At 38.8% G+C, this 24,665-nt stretch overlaps 1 protein-coding gene across 2 annotated transcripts in view; it reads right to left on the bottom strand.

The window, feature by feature from the left end:
• wdr25 (WD repeat domain 25) overlaps positions 1–24,665 on the bottom strand; it is a 159,097-nt gene that overhangs the window by 44,567 nt on the left and 89,865 nt on the right. The gene's annotated exons all lie outside the window — the stretch shown is intronic.

Below are 24,665 nucleotides of genomic sequence, written 5' to 3'. Positions count from 1 at the left end.
AGATCTTTTTTAGTGTGCCAGGAGCAAAGGTGTAGATACAGCACTGTTTGCCAACCCTTTTTATGTGGTGGGGCACTTTTTGTAACCCAAAAATCCCAAGACACACAACGATTCTACCAACCAACAAAGCATTAAATCTCTTAGATGTGCTAAACTGTCAAAAAGGGCGGAACAGAGGGAGGCAAAAAAAAGCAGCTCAGAGATTGTCACTTGCTCCACGAAAGCCACTAGCGAACACACACCTAGGCAGATGGACCCCCAACACGTCTCCTGGCTGCTAAAGTGCTCTCCAAGTGCTTTGTCTGCAAAATGGAAATCACAGAGCTGTTCTTATGGTCAGGACCCAGGGGCACTACACTGTTACTTCCATGGTACACCAATTGTGTAGAGTATAATTATCAACTCATTGACGGTGATGAACAATACAGGACAGCATTTACGAAGCTATAACGACCAAGCAAGTTTTAATGCATGTCCATTTAAGAGATCAGTTTTTTATTTTGACATGTCTGTGTCTCATATGCAATGCTACTTTGACAATTAATACACTGGCCTTGTTTTCTTATTGTCTTCTTTTCAACTTGCCTTTTAGGAAGGCATTCAAATTCAGGTTGTACTCACTCAAGTAGTATGTCGTTAAAAGTTTAAGTTTAGGGTCATTGCTTAAATAATGCCATTATTATATTTTTAATTCCTTTGTGTTGTTTCTACATTAACTTTGTGGTTCAGTGTGTATTTACTTCATGATTTATGTATTCATTTCATAATTACATGTTTTAATCGCAATTAATGACATACTACTGTTGGCCTTTCAAAAGGGCCAACTAATAGCACAGCAGTCAAGACTCACTACACTGTGCCAAAGAACATCTGTACACTCTGAGAAAATTTAACCTCACGAAAGCTTTAATTTTATTTCACTTTATTGCAACTCCCTTAAAGTTTACCGCTCTAATAAGCGACAGCAATGTCTTTCTAAACTAGAACTTATTGTAACCATCATACATTATTAAGCATGCCCTGTAATGCACACCACATTCAATAATAAAGCCACAAACTGGCCAAATGGTCCAAGCTAGCAGGTAGCATTGGTGTACATACTGGGAACAGGAAAAAAAAAAAAAAACACAAAAACCACTGGGACCCCCTAGGGTCAAAATTTTGGGTTCATATAATGTGGCATGCTGCTGGGGGTGGTACCCAGCCGGGACGCCCAGGAAGACCGAAGGAGGGCTTGTGCCTCCTCCAGACCATGAGGGGGCGACCACCCTTGTTCCTTTGGGGGCCACGGGTACAGAGCTATGAAGCTCAACCCTGTAGGGGCCCGTGGTCTCCACCAAGGGGTTACCCAATGCCTGGAGATTCCTGGACCTCAGCACTTCTGCCACACCAGGAAGTGCTGGGGAGAAGAAGAGCAGGGACACCCGGAGTGCTTCCAGGAATGTAGCCGGCACTCCCGCTACACTGGGGCGTGTCGGTGGGAGATTGCCAGAGCACACCCGGGTGCTTATAAGAGGGGCCGCCTCCCTTCATTCAAGGCTGGAGTCGGGTGAGGAGAAAGACGAGGTCTGGAGGGAAGAGAAGGAGGCGGCCTGAAGAGTGAGGCTTAGTGTGGTGTTGGCCTGGACTTTGGGGGTTTGTGTGTGTAAATTGTAAATAGAAACTGTAAATAAACGTGGTGGTGTTCGAAACATGTCCTCCTGTCTGTGTCCTGGGCTTGTTCCACAATAGTCATAGAGAGCAATTATGGAAAATGTGGTGCAGATCAGTCAAAGAGTGTAGGATTGTAAAGGGAACAGAGAGACAAACATTCTATTTTACCTCAATATATAGATAAATAAATAACTTAATAACTTAAAACATAATATAAGAGAGCTAACAATAGGGCAGCATGTAGTGGTAAACACTTTTCTTATTCAAGATGCAAATGGACTGCAGACAGAAGCTCTTCTTCAGTTCTCTGAACTGGACTTTAGACAATGATAGCGTTTCCCTGACCATGGCTAAGAGCAGAGGCCATTGTTGCTAAGGCAGGTATTTCTGATCATTTTCTTTTCCTTGGTCCAACATCACTTAATACAGATGCCCTGGAATTTAGAGAGTGCACACCCAGTGATGGTTCAGTTGACCACATCATTCTTTGTAGAGACTTGTGATCCTACTGCGTGCAGTTTACAAAACCAGTAATACTTCCTTATCAAAGTACTTTCAATGGTGGATGTGTAGAAGTCCTTTAGTATCTGAGAGGGCAGCCTGAGGTGGTAAAGACGCCACTGTGCCTTCTTCACCAAGGTGTTGACTTACTTAGACCAGGTCAGGTCCTCTGTGATGTCACACTCCAATTATAGTTTTATGATATGGTGTTGGTAGGTATTAGTCTGGAGGCCCAGGAAGATATCTTAAGATATCTTTGGGAGAATGGTCAGTCCGCCATAATGGACAGTAAAAGAAATTCAGGTCCAGAATTTCAGAAAGAAATCCTCTTTTTTTTTTTTAAGGGAGGGAAACAAACTCTCCTTTTTCCAGGAGGCAAAGTATTGAATGTCTCTTAAAATTTATTAAAGAAGATATCACATGTGCATGGACAATAACCTCAGAAACGGTTGGCTGGCAGTTTGTTATGTTCTTAAAGCAACAAACCAGCATGACATTGGGAAGACCTGAATACTTCACTGTTAAACATTCCTGTTACATAAAGCTTTTCCTGTACTTTTAGATAGAAGTTTCTGGATCAACACTGAACACATCAGGGAATACAATATAAAAGGGCAAAGCCATTGCAGGGGATCAGTTACAAATTATGCCTTTTGGGTACATGTGGTCTTATGGCATCTGCTCTTTTGGGCACCCAGAGGACACAGAACAACAATGACAGATGGTGCTTGCAGTCAGAGTCCAGAGATTCTGGGCTTCATTTCTTCCCTGGCTATATGTCCATGGCAGAAACCTCTGAGCTGCAAGACCATCTTCGAGAATGAAAAAAAAAAAAAAAAAAAAAAAAAATATATATATATATATATATATATATATATATATATATATATATATATATATATATATAAAGAAAGAGAGAGGGGATGGAAAATAAAAAGGGAGGATTAAAATATAAACTGATACCACAAGACAATTATCATTCCAGGTCTCCAAATGGTATACTATTATTTTTTACTATGCATTGATCACGGATACCATGGAGTGTAATTGGACAGAAGATGGCCATTAAGTGTTAATCAAGCAGCATCTGAACTTAACTCGACCCGACAGCATCGCTATCATCTGTATATTCATGTATCCAGTACCACTTTATTATATATAACACAATGTCTTTAACAATTATCTTAAACCGCTTTATGAACATAATTCCATGTGCATCACAATTTATTTATATAATTTATTGTGTTATTATTGTGTGTTTGACAGACATTTGTATCCATTACATCTTGAAATATCAGGATACATTATAATCATTTATACACACACACACACACACAATACACATTTCTTATATATATATATAAATATATATATATATATATAAATATATATATATATATATATATATATATATATATATATATATATATATATATGGTTGAAATAGTTTACTGTCAAATAAATGCAAAGAGTACGCGACACGTGTTTCGCCCTCATTCTGGGCTCATCAGGTGTACACACTCCACTGCACTCCCTCTCGGGAATCGAACCTCGGACGTCAGTGCCAGAGGCGATGCCCCTAACGTTGCGCCACAGCGTGTGGTTTGTTTATTTGACAGCATGTAGATCGGGGTAATTACATTCACGGCATTCATAGTCTGTGTCACAATCTGATTGTATGGGTGGTTACCTACCAGGTAACGCTTGTGGTTGGCCAGCAATCTGCTAACATCCGCCACGGTGCCCTCAGTTTGTGAGGAGCAGATCATAGAATGGTTGAAATAGTTTACTGTCAAATAAATGCAAAGAGTACGCGACACGTGTTTTGCCCTCATTCTGGGCTCATCAGGCGTACACACTCCACTGCCAACCACAAGCGTTACCTGGTAGGTAACCACCCATACAATCAGATTGTGACACAGACTACGAATGCCGTGAATGTAATTACCCCGATCTACATGCTGTCAAATAAACGAACCACACGCCGTGGCGCAATGTTAGGGGCATCGCCTCTGGCGCTGACGTCCGAGGTTCGATTCCCGAGAGGGAGTGCAGTGGAGTGTGTACGCCTGATGAGCCCAGAATGAAGGCGAAACATGTGTCGCGTACTCTTTGCATTTATTTGACAGTAAACTATTTCAACCATTCTATGATCTGCTCCTCACAACTGAAGGCACCGTGGAGGATGTTAGCAGATTGCTGGCCAACCACAAGCGTTACCTGGTAGGTAACCACCCATACAATCAGATTGTGACACAGACTATGAATGCCGTGAATATTATATATATATATATGTATATATATATACTGTCTGTGAGAAATTTTCTAAGAGAAATAGCGTTGGTTATAGTGCCCTCAGTTTAGCAGATGTGTCAGTTTAGCAGATGTATCAGAAGCTCTTTGTAGCTAACCAAGCACATTTCTGTATATGGGATTTGTTATTTTTGTATACAACATTATTAGTTCACTGGAGCTCCTCAATCTTGAATGTACTACATACAAGTGCCCACCACTAAAACATTCCTGCCGTAGATCAATTCTTGCTTTTTCTACTGACTGACTTTAGTGGATGGTCAATGAAAAACACAGTTTTTCAAATAAAAGGCACTTGGACTTGAGCCCAGTCTTAAAAAGAAGAAAACTCAAAAAATAATAAAAAAAATAAACTTTATGACCAACACCCTCTGAACCCCACCTAATTAATCCCCTCCCACCAATTTGCTATATATTGCCTTTGATTTCTGTATGTCTAATTATTTTCCTCTGATGATGACATCTTGTCGGTTGTCGAAAGCTTAGGTATAAGAAATGTGATACGTGACTCATTTTCTCCCTTTGTGGATTTCTAGCTACTAATATAAATATATTCCAGGATGCCTGGAAGGACTGGGGGAAAGACGATACCTTCCTGGGGCCACAAGAAGGTAGCCGTCCTGGTTCACATGGGGGCCACGGGATCAGAGCTTATATAATTTATATATACTCACTCATGTACATACGATATATACAGACACACACAATGTTTAGCCACAACATTAAAAGCACCTGCCTAATATTGTGTAGAGTCCCCCAATGCCATCCAAACGTGTCAACTCTGCAAGGCCTGTGAGGGAGGGTGACCAGCAGTACCTGTCACCAAGACGTTAGCAATTGCCAATATCAATAATTAGTTGAATCAATGACTGAGATTTTTTTTTTTTTAATCAAACTTTGTTTCAGAATAGCACATTATAGAAGAAATTAAACAGTATGGCTGCTTTAATTAGAAAAAGCATTTCATTTTCTTTATTACCATACATTGTCTTTACAGTATTTTAGTAATTAAAAAGTACAGTATGTATTTTAAGGGAATTTTATATATTTTAGTATTTTTATGGTCACTGAACAATACGCCAACAGAATTTCATTTTGTTAATACAAAATGAACAGGTAACAGCTGAGGTACATAGTTTAATTATTAAAATACAAAAGTTAACAGCTTAATATAGAACATAAGGCTTCTTTGTGTCTGATTATGCAGAAGCTTAGTGTAAAAGTATTTTAAAGAGATAAAGAAAAAAAAACTGCAGTCGGTGTTGAAATCGGCCAGCCCAGTAACATGATACTGGTGATCGGTATCAGTCCTAAAAGCATCCCTAAAAAGAATGTGTGGCCAACGTGAACATGTTCAGCTTGCTCTGTATCAGACACCTTTTTCTGAGGAGCGGAGGTCCGTGTGTTGCCTTGTTGCAAATGAAAATTACTTGAGTTGTTCCAACCCTGACCCCCTACCACCCATATGAATAGAAATCCACGTCATACAGACGTTTGCTTAACTGGTTCAGTCTGTGAATGTCAGCAGGCAGCACCCACCATGGTCTGAATAAATGCATGAGGTGGAACAGGAGGCCCAGCTACCTACATGACTGGCACAACTGGACCCCACGGCACAGCTGAATGGAGTACAATTACAAATCGTAACAGAGCCACCACTTCACTTTGTCTCACTTTTGCAATTCGTAAAATGCAAGCAGACGAGAGGAGGAGAAGAACTAAATTCTGAAGAGAATCCGGCATGCTGATAACAAAGGCTCCTCATTCTCTGCTAATATAGCTTATTAGTGTAAAATCTATAAACTAGCTGGGACTTTCCAGAAAAGAAAATTGATAAAAGGCATACTGCACTGTGGCCTTCATTTTCTATTTTGGGCCAATTAGCCGGGTGTCTGTTTTGCAGTCACTGATGAGTAGCACACGTCTGTGAAGAGCATGCGTGCCATAGATGTACTTGCTGAAGGACTTGCTAGATTGCTGAAAATTCCAAGTGAATAAATTAAACAACAGATGCAAGTCTTCAGCCTCTCGCTGACATCTCCACTAGGACATTAAATTACTGTTCATCTGCAGTGGACTACACCACTAAATTGGAACACCTTTACTGTGAAAGAAAATGTTGATTTTTACTGTAACCATTCAGAGTTCTGCAAGTATTACACGTCGACAGCTGCAGGCAAGATAACCAGAATGTGCACCCGCCGTCCCCCATAAGATTAAAAAACACAAACACACACAAGCTGCTTTTCTCTGGGTGCTCTGGTAATTAGGCAGCTTTCTGAAGGAGCTGCCTGGGGTCTCTCCATACCCTCAGCAGCTCTGCTGGGAGATCTCATTCTTTGCAATTTACCAATGACAACGCTTTTAATTTCCTCTTAATGAAAAAGTAAATAAATACAAATAAAAATCGATATGCTGTTAAAGACACATTCTGGAAGAAAAAGCCATTTCTAACTGCATACGCTTTCCTCCAGTCTTGAATTAAAGATGACTACTGGGTAAAAGCATCACATGTCTGACTCCCAGCACGCTCTCTGACTTGCAGTGCTTGCGTGATTTCACTAAGAACTACCCGTCTGGAGGTGAAAATAATTAATTCATAGCACTTAACTAGTATTCTTGCATATCTGGTCACACCGATGCAAAAGGAAGCAAAAAAGCACGGCACTTAATAAACGCATCTAAATGTTAACCCGTGCTGTTCTCTCTGCAGATGATGTCAAAGGCTGCGTTCCCACTGTGTTTTTCGTCACGGGGAGATCTAAGAACCTAAATGTTTGATATTTGACACGCACAGTAAGTGTGGTGGGAGATCAATAGTCAAAGAAGCACAAGGACGAATGGAGAAGTATATTCAAATCTGCCCACTTCTCCTACATCAAACAAATGGGATGAGGTGAGCCCACATTTCAAAGCGTGCTGGCATACATCATTTTCAGAGGTCCGTGCAGAAGTCATGCTTGATGCTTTTTACTTATAGAATGGCAGTCTGATTTACTAAGTTCATTGATTTGTTTTTAAAATATCCTAATACAATTTAGCCACACCAACAGTTGGTGAAACCAACCACATAATGTTCATAAAGTGAGAACCTGCTGCGATTTTTGTGTAGGATTGCATTGAGTAAGGGAGTGGGCAGCAAAAAAAAAAAGACGGTCTCGAATGGGGTGCCACCAGGATGGCACCAGAGCAGAGATACGTCTCATAAGAAAACCCCTGGAGGAAAAAGGGACAAAGAAACACTAGAAGGCCTCTATTGTATATGCCAGTGTAGGAGCTTAGTGTCCAAGAATGGAAACATAGATTGGGGCACCAGCATGCCAAGGAGGGTAAGAGAGCTGCATCCTGAGTGAAAGCATACAAAGCACCTCCATGATGCTAGATGGCAGGTTCTTCAGCAGTGGGCCAGGGTACCAGACCCTCTGACAATGTCCTAGGGCTAAGCCATTTGGGGTAGCAAAACGTTATGCTACCAGAGGGCTGTTTCCTTAAGAGGCATTAGCTCTCTAGAAATGTGTTCTTTTCAATTGAGGCGTTTTAATTAACCTGAATTTAAATAAAAAGGTATTATACCTCCCCAGCATGCAATATGACGGTTAAAATATTACACGAGAACAAAAGGATAATCTAGCTCTTTACTGACAGGCTCACGTGGTATTACAAACGGGAAGCTTATGACAGACATATCAAGCATGTGGGAGTCTTGACCTACTAATAAATAATAAAATGCTGGTACTATAACGTTTTTAAAATTGTGTTTTTGGTACTTTTTCAGCACAACAGAACCGTAGTGGTGACAGTAGTTAAAGTGGCCAGAGTGTCCAGTTTCAGACTTTGCAGTTCTTTAGAAGAACAACTTTATGCCACACATCTAAACAAAGTTCTGCACCACATGTTCTGATTTTGATGAGAGGTAAGGTGCATTTTAATACATTCTTGATTATCGTGGCACTGGAGAGTGGCGACATCAACAGCATTTATTTTCATACACAGAATGTGCTCAAAGTGCTTCATAAGATGTCAATGAAAAAGTTGCAAGTAAAGAAAAAACAAGTTGAAACAGAAGAGAATATAAATTGAATAATTAGGATACCAAAAACAGTAAATAAGAATCAATCAATCTGCACTTGCTTAACACATATCTACAAGTCATAGCTAAAGTAGAGTCCTTATTATAGGTTCGTTTTTAAGTCTGTAATAACTCTGATGCACCACCTCTGGAGATATTTTGTGCATGTTGTTAGAATGTTCCAGTAAGAGTTTGACGGTACTCTGTACACGTGACAGTACTACTACTACTCCACCTAAATGTGTATATGGTAACAGGTGGCAATTCCATTCTAAAACAACCGTATTACCAGATTTGTTTCCTTATTTCTTCATTGCCCCATCTATCTGCTCTTTATTCCTCTTTTCCTCCTTTCATTTCAATTATTCCACTTGTTCCTTTCCTTCCCAATCTGCTTTTGTGCTTCTCTTCCAGCCACTTTCATTTTCTCTCTCTGTCACACTGTCTCTTCCTCACTACCACCTCCATATGGCCCACTGCAGCCTTCTCCCTGTCACTCACTCTTTTTTTGTCTCGTCTTTGAAGTCACTCTTTCCTTCATCCCGTCTGTCTTCAAAGACACATGCCAGTGTGAGCGCTGTCACCACACCTGCAGCAGCTGGCGCACATCCAAGGCTTCAGTCTTGGCCAATGAATAAATCATAAGCACCTTGATGACCTCGGCACTGCCAAAAGAGTCCACAAAGCAACTGTCTGGATAAACAGAATGACAACAACAACTATTAAAAAGAAAGTTTGGAGGGGCTGAGAAGCCTCCCCTAAATCCCATCAAAGTCTGCAGTCCCTGGAAATGACTGGATGGAATGGCAGAGATAAGAAGCCTGTCGGCTCTCCTCTACATGGTTGGTGAGATCGGGAAAAGCAAGAGGCTCACTTATGGATCCTAATGAATTTTTTATCAGAATTTCTAACCTGTAGCTAATTCTTTTGTATATAAAATGTAAAGGAAAAACTGCACACTACCTACATAAAGAAATAACAAAAGCAGCTACTGTTGAACTATTTCTGCTCAGTGTTTGTAAATGGAAAAAGAGAGAATTTTGTGAATAAGCAGGCGAATACTGGCATAAAAGGACAAGGCTTCCTTCTGAGCCATTCAGTTTCCACCATCAACACCCTAAAGCAAAAGCTGACAGATGTTTTATTTTGGATCAGCTGAAGTTATTTATATCGCAGCGTGCCGAATATTTTTTTTTCTTCTTTGGCGACAAGCCTAAGCATATTTATGTGCTGCGCTTTTCATTTGGGGAACAGGGAACTGCAGACAAAGCTAGATTAATATGCAACTTTGGATTTCTCAAGAAAAACGTTTCTGCCATCAGTAGCATGCTGACAGAGTCAAAACATCTGCATATTCAACTAAACTGATTCTTTTTCCTCGACATTTGATATTTTTTGGCATTTTTCCTTCTGCAGTATTCCCAGTCTTTCCAGTCCAGGCTATAAAATACCTGCAGCGTTAAGGGGCGATGTGTATGGTGCTCTTAAGCCGTACTGTCAGTGTTGTTTTAGTCATTTCGTTTTTCTTGTGCCAGCAGCTTTTCTTAGAAAGCAATCAATGCTTATATAATATACAGCAGCTTCAGAAATTAGTCAGACCCCTTCAGTTCTCTAACATTCTGTTATGTTGCAGCCTTATACTAAAATTGTTTACTGTCAATCAACACTTAATAACCCCAGAATGACAAAGCAAAAACAGGAATTTAGACATTTTTGCAAATTTATTAAAAATTAATAACAGAAATATCCCACTGATATAAGTATTAAGACCCTTTGCTATGGTACTGTAAAGCTGGCTCAGGTGCACCCATTCTGTTGATCACCACTGAGACATCTCTACCCCTTGTTTGGAGTCAACCTGTGGTCCATTCACTTGGTTGGACAGGATTAGAAAAGACACTTTCCTGTCTACCGAAGGACACAGTGTTGAGCAGAAACCAGCCATGATGTTGAAGGAATTACCATATTTTTCGCTCCTTAAGACACATCTGACCATTAGACCCACCTAGGTTTAGAGGAGGAAAACAAGAAAAAAATATTCTGAACCAAATGGTGTACTAATATATTTAATAAAATATAGCAGAATAATATTTCTACCATTTAAAATCAACAGCAGTATTAACAACCATGATCACTGTCATTAACAAATGAGGAGAGACTTTAAGGTTCAAGCACTCTTCTAGTTTTCTGGAAACCCCAAGAACTCCTCATCGCTAGAGTCAGAATTTATGAAGCTCAGTTGCTCACAATCACGTTGCAGGAGCATGTACCTATCACGCGGCATAAACTATCCAAAGCTACCAGGGGACAAAGCACGTTTGGACCAATGCTCCCTGAAGTTATATCACCAGTGTAGTCCCATTTCTATTTGTAATGCCACAAAGCCCTTCATCTCGTCTTTTGTTGTGGGTTTCCACTTTGAAAAATGAGAATGAGGTGCAAGTGCAGCCCGCGATTCAAAAAATTGCTCTGCATACCTGTTTGCCTCGTCTGACAGTCGCTGAAAAGCAGCCTCAGGAAAGAACAGCCTGAAGTAGTCCAGCGGCTGGTAATCTGTCGAGTCCAACAGCAAGCCATGCTGTCTTGTGAAGTCCGGTAGCCAGTTTGGCTCCCACGGATCAATGTCTGGGTATTCCTCCCACACAAACCTTGCCATAGGTGCATTGGCTGTGCGAATGCACTCAGCTGGGGCGGCATCGGCTGGTGTCTGATCAGCTGATGCCAGTTCCTCACTTGATCTGATCATTCTCAACAAAATCAGATTCTGAAAAATCAGTCTGACTCAGCGATAATGCACAAAACATCCTCTGCTGTGTATTTTGTTTTCTGCACTCGCTTCACTCCCTCGTGAGATGTCGATGCCATCTTGCCTTTGTTTACATTTGTTTACATTTCGTAACTCACGCACACGCAAGGATTAGATGCCGAGTCAAGCAGAGAGGGAATGCCTGTAACGTAACAGTGAGTTTTGTCGCCATTAACAGCTGATTGTTGCCCTCTACCCCTGGATGTCCACTTTTGTCAGGTAATACACATCACGGTCTGTGATGCAATATTTGCTTTATAAGACGCACAGACATTTCCACGCTTCTTTTGGGGAAAAAAAGTGCGTCTTATGGAGCGAAAAATATGGTATCTTCAGAGAATAGAGCTAGGGTTATGTCACGGCACAGATGTTTAAAATGCTACAAAAAATTCCTGCAGCACTGAAGGTTCATAAGGGCACAGTGGCTTCCATAATTCTTAAATTAAAGAAGTTGGGAACAATTATGACTCTACCTAGAGCTGGACACTTGGCAAAACTGAGCAATCATGGGAGAAGGGCCTCAGTAAGGGAGATGACCAAGAGCTTCCTGAAAACCTGTGAGGAGATGAGAGAAACTTCCAGAAGGACAACCACAACTGCAGCACTACAGTAAACTGGGCTTTATGGCAGAGTGACCAGGTGACACATGAAACCCATTTTGAGGTTACAAAAAATGGCACCTAAAGGACTATCAGACTGTGAGAAACAAGATTCTTTGGTCTGATGAGTGTTGCTTGATGCAGGAAATTTAAATGATCAGCATAACAAAATATGTAACATGTGAGGAAGTCTGAATACGTCCTGAAAGCACTGTAGCACCTCTCACACAGATGTCTGTCACAAAGCAATTTCTATTACAGGACAAAGTGAACTAAATAATTCAAATATAAAAGTAGTTAAGACATTACACCAAAGCCTGTAGGACAGAATTTTAAATATTCAAGCATAAAACAGAAAAAAATTAAATGTCATGGTGTAAATGTATGAAGACCAATTTACAAATACAGATAAGCAGGGGGATTCTTTATTTTTGATTAAATATTTGGATTGAGAAAGAGAATCGGAGGAAAGAGCATTAGTTGAAGAAAGATGAATGGATGTGCACTTAAAGGAGGTGTCCAGACGTCTCAGGACCGTGGGAGAGATCACCTTAGAAGATCACGGTAAGCATGTTTATTTCCAGTCATTTCTCTTCTCCTTTTCACCAGTGAATGACAAGTTAGAAAGCCAGTGAAAAGTCAGGGAACAGATCAAGAGTAACAAATCTTATTGTGCCAGCAAACAGAAGGTGGTCCAAGAGTATAGGCAAAACAGAAAGGCAAAAGAGGGCATTCCTAGTCTTGAGGTATGACTTTGAACTAAATGACTTCTTCAGACTGTGGCTTCAGGACTTCAGTACAAACAATTTATCCCAGTGAGGACTGTGGGACAAACCTGAACAGTATGGTGTGTACGTAGGCTTGTTCATCTCTGCTAAAAGTTGCATAGAGAGATGCTTAACAACTGTGTGTGTAATATTAAAAAATGTGGTGTACAGTTTCTAAAATGTGTTCTGACTTTCACGTAAACCATAATATCATATAGACAATGACTGGTGCAACCTTCTTTAGCAGCAAATACTCCAACTGAACACATCTTGAATCTGCTGACCAGAATGGCAGAGCTCTGTAAAGTGTGTACAAGGTACATCTGACAATTCCTTTTTGTTTTTCCGTTCATTTAGATTTCTGGGATATATAGCATTCCCTCATGCCACAGAATTTTAATAGGAATAAACTCAGGATTCAAACTATATAAAATGTGGACTTTAATCTGTTTAAACCATTCTGTTTCTAATTTTCTCCTGTGTTTGAGGCCACTGTCATGACGGATGACCCTGATGTCTTTTTAACTTCAGATCATAGACAAATGTCCTGATATTCTACAGGAGAATTTTGTAATACAACTTAGATCTTAATGTTCACTCAATGAGTGGTAGCCATCATTGCAGTGTTAAATGTGATGTTTTGTTTTTTCCATATATAATCTTTTTATATTTTACCTATAATGTTCAATTTTTGTCTCATTGGTGCACTAAACTTTGTTCCATTAGCTCTGTAGTATTTAGCAAACTTCAATTAGGCAGCCATTTTTTGGAAGCAGGAGTTTCCAATTCTAGGAGGATCTTTGCTTCCATTTGGGAGACAGGCATCATCCCAAATGACTGAAAAACAGGAATTGTCGTCCTTATCTGGAAAGGGAAGGGTGATCACCTGGGGCCTCATGCATAATGCCGTGTGTAGAATTCACACTAAAACATGGCGTATGGACAAAAGTAGAAATGTGCGTATGCACAAAAAAATCCAGATGCATAAATCTGTGCGTACGCCAACTTCCACGTTCTTCCGCTACACAAATCCCAGTCAGTGTGAAAAGTAATGCACACGCCTGCTGCCACTCCCCAACTCCTCAGAGAATTACGCCTCTTTGAATATGCAAATCAATATAAATAGCCCTTAAGCTCAGCATTCTGTGAAAAGATAATGGCAAAAGCACGGGTGAAAATAGAAGAATTTCAGCAAATACCAAGTGGAGGCAAGGAAAAACAAACTATTTGTTGATTTAACAGTGGTAGAAACAACAAAAGGAAGTTGACTGAGTGACATAGAGTGTCGGAGAAACTCAAAAGCTCAAGTTCACAAAGTTGCACAGTGCCCGAAATAAAAAAAGAAGTTGTCAGATATCGAAGTCGCCGTGAAAAGGTGAGTTGTAGCCCACCGTCTGAGTGTCATATGAAAGCTTATTAGGGTACAGAGAAATGAAAAAAAAGAAATAGGGACACAATGGAAAAAAAGCTTGAAATGTCAACTTTAATCTCAAAATTTCCACTTTAATCACATAGTTTATTTTGTCATTAAAGTAGAACATCATAAACTTCATCTTTAAATCATTTAATTTACGAGTTTCTCAAATACCATCGTAACTAAAGTAGTACGTTAAATGCTTTGTTTTGTATTTGTTCTTCTATGTGCTCTATGTGTGTGAATCACTACGTGCTTCTTAAACAGGCTTTCTCTTCCTCGGACAGGACACAGAATCCATTACATTTGTGATATTACAGCTCTCTGAATAATTAAAATACTGAGATGTATACTTGATATCATTTTCATGATGATAGGAGTTAAAGCATGTTATTAAACATGGGAACACGATAGTGCAGTGATAGTGACGAGCTGGTGCCTCATCCAGAGATTGTTCCTGCCTCCCGCAAGATGCTTGAACGGGGCACCACATCGTCGCTAGCGCTGTGCCACCATGTCCTTTAAATGATGTTAACATTTTATCTGTATAATGTATAAACATATTTTGCTGCATTTCATCTTAAAAATGATATCGTCATCATATGTAAATATGCTCTTTATAAAGTGGCTCAGGTTGTGCAATATTATAACTGTATCGCAAGTGTACAGTGAGATGATTGCACTAATAAGTACAAGCAGTTCTACAAGGAGCACTTGATGGACTGATTGAGCGCATTTATATTTCTTGGGATGAAACTGTTTCTGAACTGCGAGGTCCGTAAAGGAAAGGCTCTGAAGTGTTTACCGTTTGAGAGCAGTTCAATAGACAGTGTACATGGCTGAGGCAGCGTGTGCTTGATGCTGTACACCGATAATTCTCATTCCGATTAGCTGCTGTAGAGCTGTGATTCCACACTCAGGTCCAGTGGGATAAATACTCTGAGTGATGCAGTGAGAGAAACAACGCTAAAGCAGCTGTGGTATTTGGAAAAGTTTGGCCATTCCGCGGACCATTATATTGTTACAGGTTAATTACAATCAGATGCCATAAACTAATAAACAATATGATATTGATAAAGCAGCGTCAGGGATGTGGATCTAAAACAGAAAGGGAAAGCACACTGGAACAAAAGCACTGCTATGAAGTTGGGTGCCACCAGTTTGCAAAACCGAGCGGAGAACTTGCATACACCAAACACTTAGCTGTTGTGAAAATGTTATTGTCTTTACGCCAAGTTTAGGTTTTATACATCGCGATGTTAGCGTGGAAACGGGCTTACGCAACATTTTTGTGCGTGCACACTGTTTATACATGAGGCCTCTGGACTGTGGCAACTGCAGGGATACACCACTGCTCTCTATGCCTTGTAAGGTCATCCTCAATAGGATCTGTGATCACTTGCTCACCTAGCATGTCTCTCTGAGGTCCAGTCCAAAAGCTCATTATAGTAATTCGTTGTTCCATTTGGGCTTCCTAGGGCCCCATCAACATTTCACCATATGTTGATTAGAGTGCTTCAGCCTCTCAGTTCCTGTAGTGCCACCTATACAGACATCATTCTAATAATATCCAGCACCTAGGAAAAAACCCTTAAATAACACTGTGGCTATACTTACTTCCTCTGAAAAAGCCAGCTTACCAATTAACACACCTAAATGTTTCTAATGGTTGGAGAAAGCTAAGTATTTGGGAAACATCATAGGAACAGTGAGGTACAGCCACAAGTGTCCAAAACATAGCCAACAACCACTGTCTTGGACCCTTTGATAAGATTCAAGTTTATTCCTTTCTTGGGCTTACAAAGTAGTGCAATAAAATATGTATTGTATATTTATATTTGCCCTGTATCTATGCGATGTTTTTTTGGCCATTTTCTCCAACACTCACAAAAAAAATCCTTGAAATTAATTTTCAGTCAGGCAGGATACAATAATGCATACCAGATATCAAAATTTTGCAGCTGCTTTCTAATTCTATTCAAGGAAGCATGTTTAAATACCAAATAAGCACTGATAATATGCTGCCATTGTACTGCCCTGCACAGCAAAGAACTATTTCTGTGCCTTGTAAACAAAGGAATAAACCCACTTCAGGGTTTTCATTGAAGCAATCTCCAAACATTTTTAGCAATAATCCATACAAAAAGGCAGTAAGATTGTCTCTGTCTCGCTCCTTCAGTATACCCATAATACACACACTCTGTTTGGATTAGTTTTCCAAATACTCAATTTTTTCTAGAAGTTTCTAACAAACATTTTCCATTTCAGGTTTGTGAAGTGTCAGAGCTTATCCCAGCAGCACTGCCTGTAGGTTTGAGAGATTACGTTTATGTGAAACTTTCTAGTCAAGTTATTTAGCTGTCATGCGACAGTACATGTTTGAGATTTGTAATGAGAAGCGACAGCATATCCATCAGAAAGCCTGATGCAGCTTTCATCAAAGCTCTCATTTATTTAAAGTCGGCTTGCACCTTCTTGTGCAAATTATCTTTTTTCTTCTTTCTTATGTAGTTTGCCTTTCTGAGGAATATTAACTCGAGTTTTAAAATCTATGACGACTTTTTGATTAACTTGCTTTTGGATGCTGTTGCCCATTGTTTTGTGGCCTGAAGCTGCTTTAGCATGCACTCCTTTAACACAATTAACCAAAGGATAACTTTTAGACTTGGGCAAGACTCGACAGAGCCGAGTGACTAAGCGGTACAAAACGTTCATGCTGCACGGTTGATGATGCACTTGTGTATGTCCAGTTTACTGGAGCTCTACCAAATGTATTGTGTGAGCAGTAAGGGGTGCCACCGAGCCCCCAAACCCCAGACATACATGACCCAACACTACTCCAGGTTCAATAAAATGATTTAAAATCCAACCAGCTGCAATAATACAATATCCTCAGCCAAGACAATCACAAAACTGACGGCTTCTCTTGTCTCCTTCTCTCTTCCAGTGAATTTCGCCTGCCGTCTCCCGACTTTGTCTCCCTGAGGTATGACAGCAGGCTCCTTTTTAGCTGGACTCAGGACTACTTCCGGTGGCACGACGTGACTTGTTGGAAGCACTTCTGGGTCATACAGAAACCAAGTGCAAGGGCAGCACCCTCTAGCATTACCCAAGGACCCCCCCCTACAGGGCTGCGCTTCTGAACTCCAATTCCCATGCAGCCCTGCAGGTGACCGTGAGGGACACTGCCACCTATAAATATGGTGGAGTAACTGCTCCTGGCCTTCAGCTCTCACTAGTCCATCCTTCCTTATCTTATCCATGATGGGAATTATAAGGTTCCCCAGGTGGGTAGTGTACGCAGTCTTTCCATCCTTCCATTATAGTTTACCAGCTGGGCAAGAAATCCTCCTTGATCCTGGCTGGGATATCTGTCCGTCCTCCTGGGCAGTTATAAATGTTAAAGTGGAATTATTAGATGCGTTGACATGGAACAGAATTTCTTAAAAAAACACCAAAAGCTTTCTGAATCCACTTTTCTAATTTGTTCATCCATCTTTGTTGCATAGCTGAATTCAAATCACGACTTGTAATGTAGCATGGAGTAATTTACCCTAGCGAGGCACCCTGTGATTTATTTCACTACATGATGTCTGACTATAGATCTCTTTCCCCACGAACTCTCATTTTATTCATCAGTTTACTTTTAAACATCTTCTTGGCAGTCAGGAAGTCTTCAAACTCATGGAGAATTACAGTGGTCAGTGGTATTGTTTTCTGTGGATCTTTACTTATTGGACAGGCAAATGGAAAGAGTGAAGATGCAGTCTGGCAGAAGCACATAGTCACTACTACATTTTTATTTAAAAGGAACATTTTAAATAGAAACATTCTCTGTCCACACTATCATTTTCAGATCATTTACGAAAGTATCACTGTTCACATTAAAATGACTGAAAACGCATACGACACAGACATCTGCCTACACAGGCACACATTGGCAGATTAATACTTGAAGAAGTAGTAATGCCGCTGGCCACCGGATTTATCACAAAGCCATAACAACCAATAAATGATTTGCCTTTAGCGCATGTATGCAGCACCCCAACTGTACCTAAAAGTAATTCAGATACATAGAGGTAAACCACACAGCAAGTGTCATGAAAAACAACTCTTCTATGCCTGCTATGTTGGAATATTTTTTTTTCTGTGAAGGATGACCAATCGGGGAATGAGTTGACGTAATGAGCAGGATCCAATCAGGGAAGAGCCACGTAATAAGCACAAACCAATTAGAGTGCAATTAGAGTCTGTGTTTTTTAAAACTCTTATGTTTTTGCCCTTCCACATTACAATGCTGAGCCGGTATTTTTCAGAAGTATGCAGGAGAGCATTTTCAAAATCTCCATTTTCGGGGGTTGAAAACACCGGGGTAGTTTGGAAGAGAGACAAAAGCAGAGACTAGTGTTGGCATTTTTAAACACAAACAGGGCCAGACTAAGGTCAGTACAGTAAAGGCCACTAATAAAATTTATAGGACAAGACAAAATGAAAACAATCAAGAAAGAAGGGTGACAGGAAAACAATGAACACAAAACGCCACAAGACAAAAGCAACACGAAAGCTGCAGTGAGCAGACATACAAATAATAACTAAGCAGACTAATGATTAAGTAGCATAATATTTTCAAACCTGCCTCATCCATTTCAGGTTAGCAGGGGTCGGAGCTTGTTCTAGCAGCACTGGGTGCTTTACCTGTCTCTACACCCTTAGCTACACCTTCCACGTCCTCTCCATCTCTTGTCCCAAATCCTACTTGCAGTATTTTTTTTTTTTACTATCACCTGAACATTTTAGACCGGCTTCCTGTGTCACGTAAATGCTTGTTTTATAGCCTGTCAAGTTATTCTTTATTGCACTCTCTTATTTTTATTTTTCTTAGTTCTGATATCTTGCTTGTTTTTGCTCATTTGCAGTCAAGGCCTTGCACTTGTTTTTTTTTTTCCCTATCCTCAGCCTCCAATTTACTGCAGTCAGCTTACACTCAATTGAAGCATGTCTCTCCTCACTCAATACAATTTTAAGAATCAATCAACATTTATATAAATTGTTTATTTATTTCAGAGTGTGTTGTTACCCTCACTTATGGGTATTCCATAATAGTGCATTCTTTAAATACCAAGTGAGTGTTCACTGCCATTTCAATCGAGTCGCTGTCACCCTGTCTTGTTGATTGTTATATCTTGAGTTCACTTTTGTTTCCTTTTCCTTGTCCTAAAAATTTCATTAGTGGCCTTCACTGTCATTTCCAGATTTGCTATGATCATTAATAAGTCTCAGGCAGTTATTTGTGTTGCAGTTTACCTTCCTATGCCAGTCTTTGCCCAAGGATAACTAACTGTATGTGGCAATATGTGATACGACCACTGAATCTTTACCAAAAATATTGTGATCAAAGAAATCCTGTACAAATAATAAAGTTTTTCAGATTAAAAAACTCTGAAACAGTCTTTTGTTAAAATTTTGTTTCTGCCCATTATTTGTGATGGATATTTTACAAGAATTTTAATAAAATTACCAGTTGCTATTATCCTCCGATGCAGACCTAAGCCTCCATAATCATAAATTAGAACATCAGAAAAATTTTGAACAAGCCATTTAGCTCTTATGATGAATTAAAAATGATTCTCATCCCAAGGGAGGGTTAGACGTGGGTGCTGGGAAAGAGTTGAAGAACCACTGTGGACTCTAATAAAAAGACAATGGACAATACTGCAACAACGATTTTCACAGATTAAAGAATCTAAAAGCAAGAATTAATGAATCTATCAAAAAAAAGGCAGAGACAACAAGGCATCATTACAAGCAACTGCATATCAAAAGAAGAAACCGCATGTTCTTAATCAATAATTCCACATTTGTTTATACCCAGGAAATAAATACCAAATGCACTTAAGGACATTGTTTAATGATACTATGGTGAAGTAAATTTTGTAAAATGCTCTAGAAATGATCTACAATTTATTTAATGTCTTTAAAAAATATATCTATTTTGTACCTAAAAAAATTTAAAAAATAAAAATTTTTAAGTATCTATTTTCGGAGAATAGAAGCCAAAGAAGCAGGCTCTCTCATCGCAAACAGAGCCTTTAATCCAAAGAAGAAAATTAGACGTACAAGTACTACTGGTTGCTGGCATCAACCAAAGTCTCCACTCTGGCTCAAGTGTGCTTCTTTTTAGTTTATTCATTTTATTATTTAAATATGATGTTTCTTATTATGGTAAATCTGTTTAGATTTTGTATTGTCATTATGTGTAGATAATAGAATTAATAAAATTATGTTTTTTATAGCTATAAATGTGCTAATATTCTCTGATGTTCCTTGCATTTTGCAGGTGGAATGCGAAGAGGCAGGACCATCTTTACATCACTGCTAAGGTATCACCCTCAGCCTACAACTTCAGCCCTGGAGACAAGACCCTTAGTGGTTTATTAATCATCTCTCTTCTTTTGAGTGACCAGCTACTATAACTATTGGATTTTTTGGTTATTTGGATTTTTGCCTCTATTAGTGGGTTTTACTTTCTGGATTGCTTTTTACCTTTTTAGGCAAATCCTTCTGAGCCACTTTTTGCCATTTTGTGATTTTTTTTACTCTCTCATAAATTCTTGCCTTTACAAGGATTCTTTGGTTCAGTTTGTCTCTTCAAGCCAACAATGTTTCTAAGGTTCCTTTCCCTTGTGGGACATTTATAATAATTTTATAAATGTTAAAGACATTTTGAACTTTAAAAGCCAGTTTCCTCATTTCTGGGCCCAGTTGGGCCGCTGCCTCAGGTAGTAGTGCGGGGGCTGGCTGGGTTAGGGTAAGTCTAGCTTGTACTGGCCAGTGGAATAAGGTATTTGTGATACTTGTTCCTGCTTAGCACTGTCTTTCATATATTAAAGGGCGTTTTTCATGAAATTTTTTTGTCAGCTTTGCACTTGGATTTGGTTTACATTACTGTGTATCTATCAATATTAAATTCAGAATAAAGAATTATGCTATTAACATCAGCATCTTTTATTTTCAGTTTTACTTATAGTAAAAAAGGTTTGACTGCTGCAGAGTTCTCTCAATGCCTTTAAACTGAAATCAGCGATAGGGTCCCCGCAGTGGATCATTGAGTTTGTAGGCGTGTTATTGCATTTCTTTTTGTTTGATTTTTCTGGTTTATAGGATTTATTCTTGCCATTGTTTCTCAGAATTGCTACTTGATATTGTACTGGGATTTAGACGCTTTTGTCTTTAGCCTTTTAGGCATACAAGAAAATGTTCCTGAAACTGCCTGCTAGGACATCCTGACATTTGTACCAGCATATTCAAATTACAAAATTAGATTATACATAACATTTAATTGTATATTTTGTTCTCTGATAACAGTTTACCAATAAGAAGTCTTATTTCTTTTAACCAAATATCCACCCACAACTCTTAATATGTTTAACTGTTTTGGGACGTTACATAATACTTAATACAGAGGCGTGTTTCTAAAATATACCATTTATCTGTGTGCTGATTGGTTTGTTTAAAATACTTTGTAATAAGTATATGTAAATGAACCTAGCTAGTTTAAGGAAGCTTTCTGTTAAGATTTCTTCAGTGTACAGTATTGCATTAAACAAAGCACATGGGGGCTTCACCAGCTGGTGTACATAAAGGATGGCCCTGTTTCAAATTCATAAACAATGATGGCCCAAGATTCTTTCTTATTTAATAAGTATGTTCTGTAAAGGCCCTTTTTGTGCCTTTTCTCTTATGTTTCAATTTCTGTTAATAAATCCTTATTTTATAAAGGTCCCTTGTTTGGATTGTCTTTACACTTCAGAGATTTATGGATTTTTATCCCTTGTACGATATTTTTGATATATTTTAGGACTATCTTTAAATTATGAATTTTAAAAGCCAGTGCCCTATTTTTGGGTCTGCATATGCCAAAGCCTGTAGGTAGTAGTTGAGGACTGGCAGCCTAGATTGAGGCTACATTAAGACAGACCAGTGAAGGTCCTGGTCTGCTCTGTGGAGCATTTCAGAGGCCTCACGCCCCTTTTTTTCCATGACAGGAACTCTGGTTTACAACAATATCATGACTTTCAAAAACAAAATATAGGAAACAGGGTAGTAAGGATTTTGCATCAATTTGAGTGATGAAATATGGAACCTGAGAATCACTTTAATTGTAAATCAGACTGTACAAATCAGTAAACAATCTGAATGGCTGCAGTATACTACATCAGATTACAAACTTAATTAGTAAATAGTAACAGTAACACACATACTGGTTATAAACAGGTTGGTATTCTAGGAGTTGATGATGAACAGGACATTACAGTACATTAATGATAATATTTTAAAATTATAAGCATTACCTACTTGTCTTTCAGCCACAACACCACTGAATCCACATTTTTGTTTTTCAGGAAATACTGATGGCATGGGTAAACATCTTGGAGACCGTAGAAAGAAAAATGGCATGACCGTATATTTTCTACAACTTTTGGATGTCCTTTTTATAGGAGGATTATGGTAAGTAAAAATGAAAAATGGAAACCCTCTGAAACATGCAGGGGACTTGTCCTTGGCAGAAACTATGTGTTCATGAAAAATTCTCATCAATAGGAACAGATTAAAATATCATTTTTAAGTTTGTACTTCTTTAAAATGTTCAGGTATTAAGAAAGTGATAGATCTACTGCATTTCAGTTAGGTCTCAGTTGCTAAGCAGACAGAACATTTTTATGGAGCTCAAAAAGTTTGTAGTGTGTGAACATGTCTTGCAGATGGGAAAGAGAATAAGTCTACTGCACATGTCTGGAACATCCAAACCTCTTACATTGCCAACATCATTTACAGTTAACACATATTTCTGTTAGTGAAGGCAAAGATTAATTAACAAAGATTTCTTACACTTGTTAATTTAATTGTTAAATAATTAGGTGTTACCCAGTTCCCAAACTAAAGCCAATTCAGAGTATCTTAAACACATGGTTTAAATTAAATATTAATAGGATCAGTGTGAAGAATAAACATTTAAAGGGTACAGTTTTTTTAGTAATGATTGATTCTATTTGTCCATGCATCCTTCAGCAGAAAGTCTGGATAGGACTGGCAGTCACTCGTAGAGCACACTTATGCACATACACACACTGAGACATAAAGCGATAATTTAAAAACAGCAATTATTTTAATACACAAATGTTTGGAATATGGAATGAAATTGGAGTACCTTGAGAAAATGTGTACACTTCACACAGGTGGGAAGCTATGAGAAAGCAGTGCTAAGCACTGTTCTAGTAGCAGCACAATTTCATAAAGTAAAAAAAAAAATAGGATTTGATATCTGTTGCTTGCTAAGTCAACAAGCATCATTCTGACTTCTCCGATTCCACCACCCCTAGCTGAGTAAATGAATACATAACAGCCTATCAAGTTCCTAGCCCTGCAGTGTGTCTGCATATACTGATTAGCTGCCAGATCAAAGGAATTGGAGGGAAAAAGAGGAAAGTGAAAAAGGATAAAAGTTACCATAGAGATGCTGAAAAAGGGCACATTTTTAATTTAACATTATTCATGTATTATTGAGATTCCTTGTCAAATAAATTTGAAATGTATGATAAGATTATAAAAATTGCTTATACTAGTAATCTTAAAAAGAAACAATTAATATACTCTTACCATGTTTTCTGTCAGGAGGTACAGAAAAAGCTTTACTGTTGGGGAAATCACATCAATAAACCCGTTCTTGAAATGATTAAAAATGAATTAAAGAAAATTAAATCACCCTATGATTTCAATTATTGATTAAAATAAAATCACAGAGCACTGCTGCTTCAAAGCTCCAGGGAGTCTTAGTTGAAATCCTAGGTTAGTTACTTATCTGTGTAGAGTTTACAAGTTCTTTTGGTGTCTGTGTGGATTTGTTTCTACATTTAGGTGTTTTTTTCCTTCCACAGCCCAAAGACATGCAGGTCACATAAACTGATTATTCTAAACTGGTCCAGTGAAAGGGGGTGTGTTGGAATTTGTTCAAAAATGAACTGGCACCCTTTGTATGCCTGGTTTATATCTGGGGCCTTATGCTGCCAGTAACCCTGAATTTCATTAAGCGTAATCAAAAAGGATGGATGATAGAAATACTCAAACCTAAAAAAAGGATTAAAAATGTTATTGAAGTCTACAGAACGGGAGTGAGTCAAGACAAGTCAGAAGCTAAGCTAAAGTGGTCTACAACAGGTTTTGGTGGTCATCAAATACACTGCATTGACCCCAGGATATTACAGTTTCCCACACCACAGGAATTTATTCAAAAATAAAGGAGAATGGAGAAATATGTAGTATCAAAACTCTTTTTCACAGTTTTTATGAGGTATGGTTAAATTATGATAAAAATATGTTCTTAGGAAAAAAAACAATACATTAGAAGTCAACTGATGTACTAACTTTAGATTACAACTACTATAGATAAAATCTCAGAAAATGACTGGTCAGCTAGCCTGGGGGAATACAGGCAGGCCGAGATGAAAGGCCATTAACAGGCTAGCAATGCCTGAAATGGAAGGGA

Source organism: Erpetoichthys calabaricus, chromosome 16, assembly GCF_900747795.2.
Source record: "Erpetoichthys calabaricus chromosome 16, fErpCal1.3, whole genome shotgun sequence".
In the NCBI taxonomy this organism is placed as follows: Eukaryota; Metazoa; Chordata; class Cladistia; order Polypteriformes; family Polypteridae; genus Erpetoichthys; species Erpetoichthys calabaricus.
This window is presented reverse-complemented; position numbering and strand designations above follow the sequence as displayed.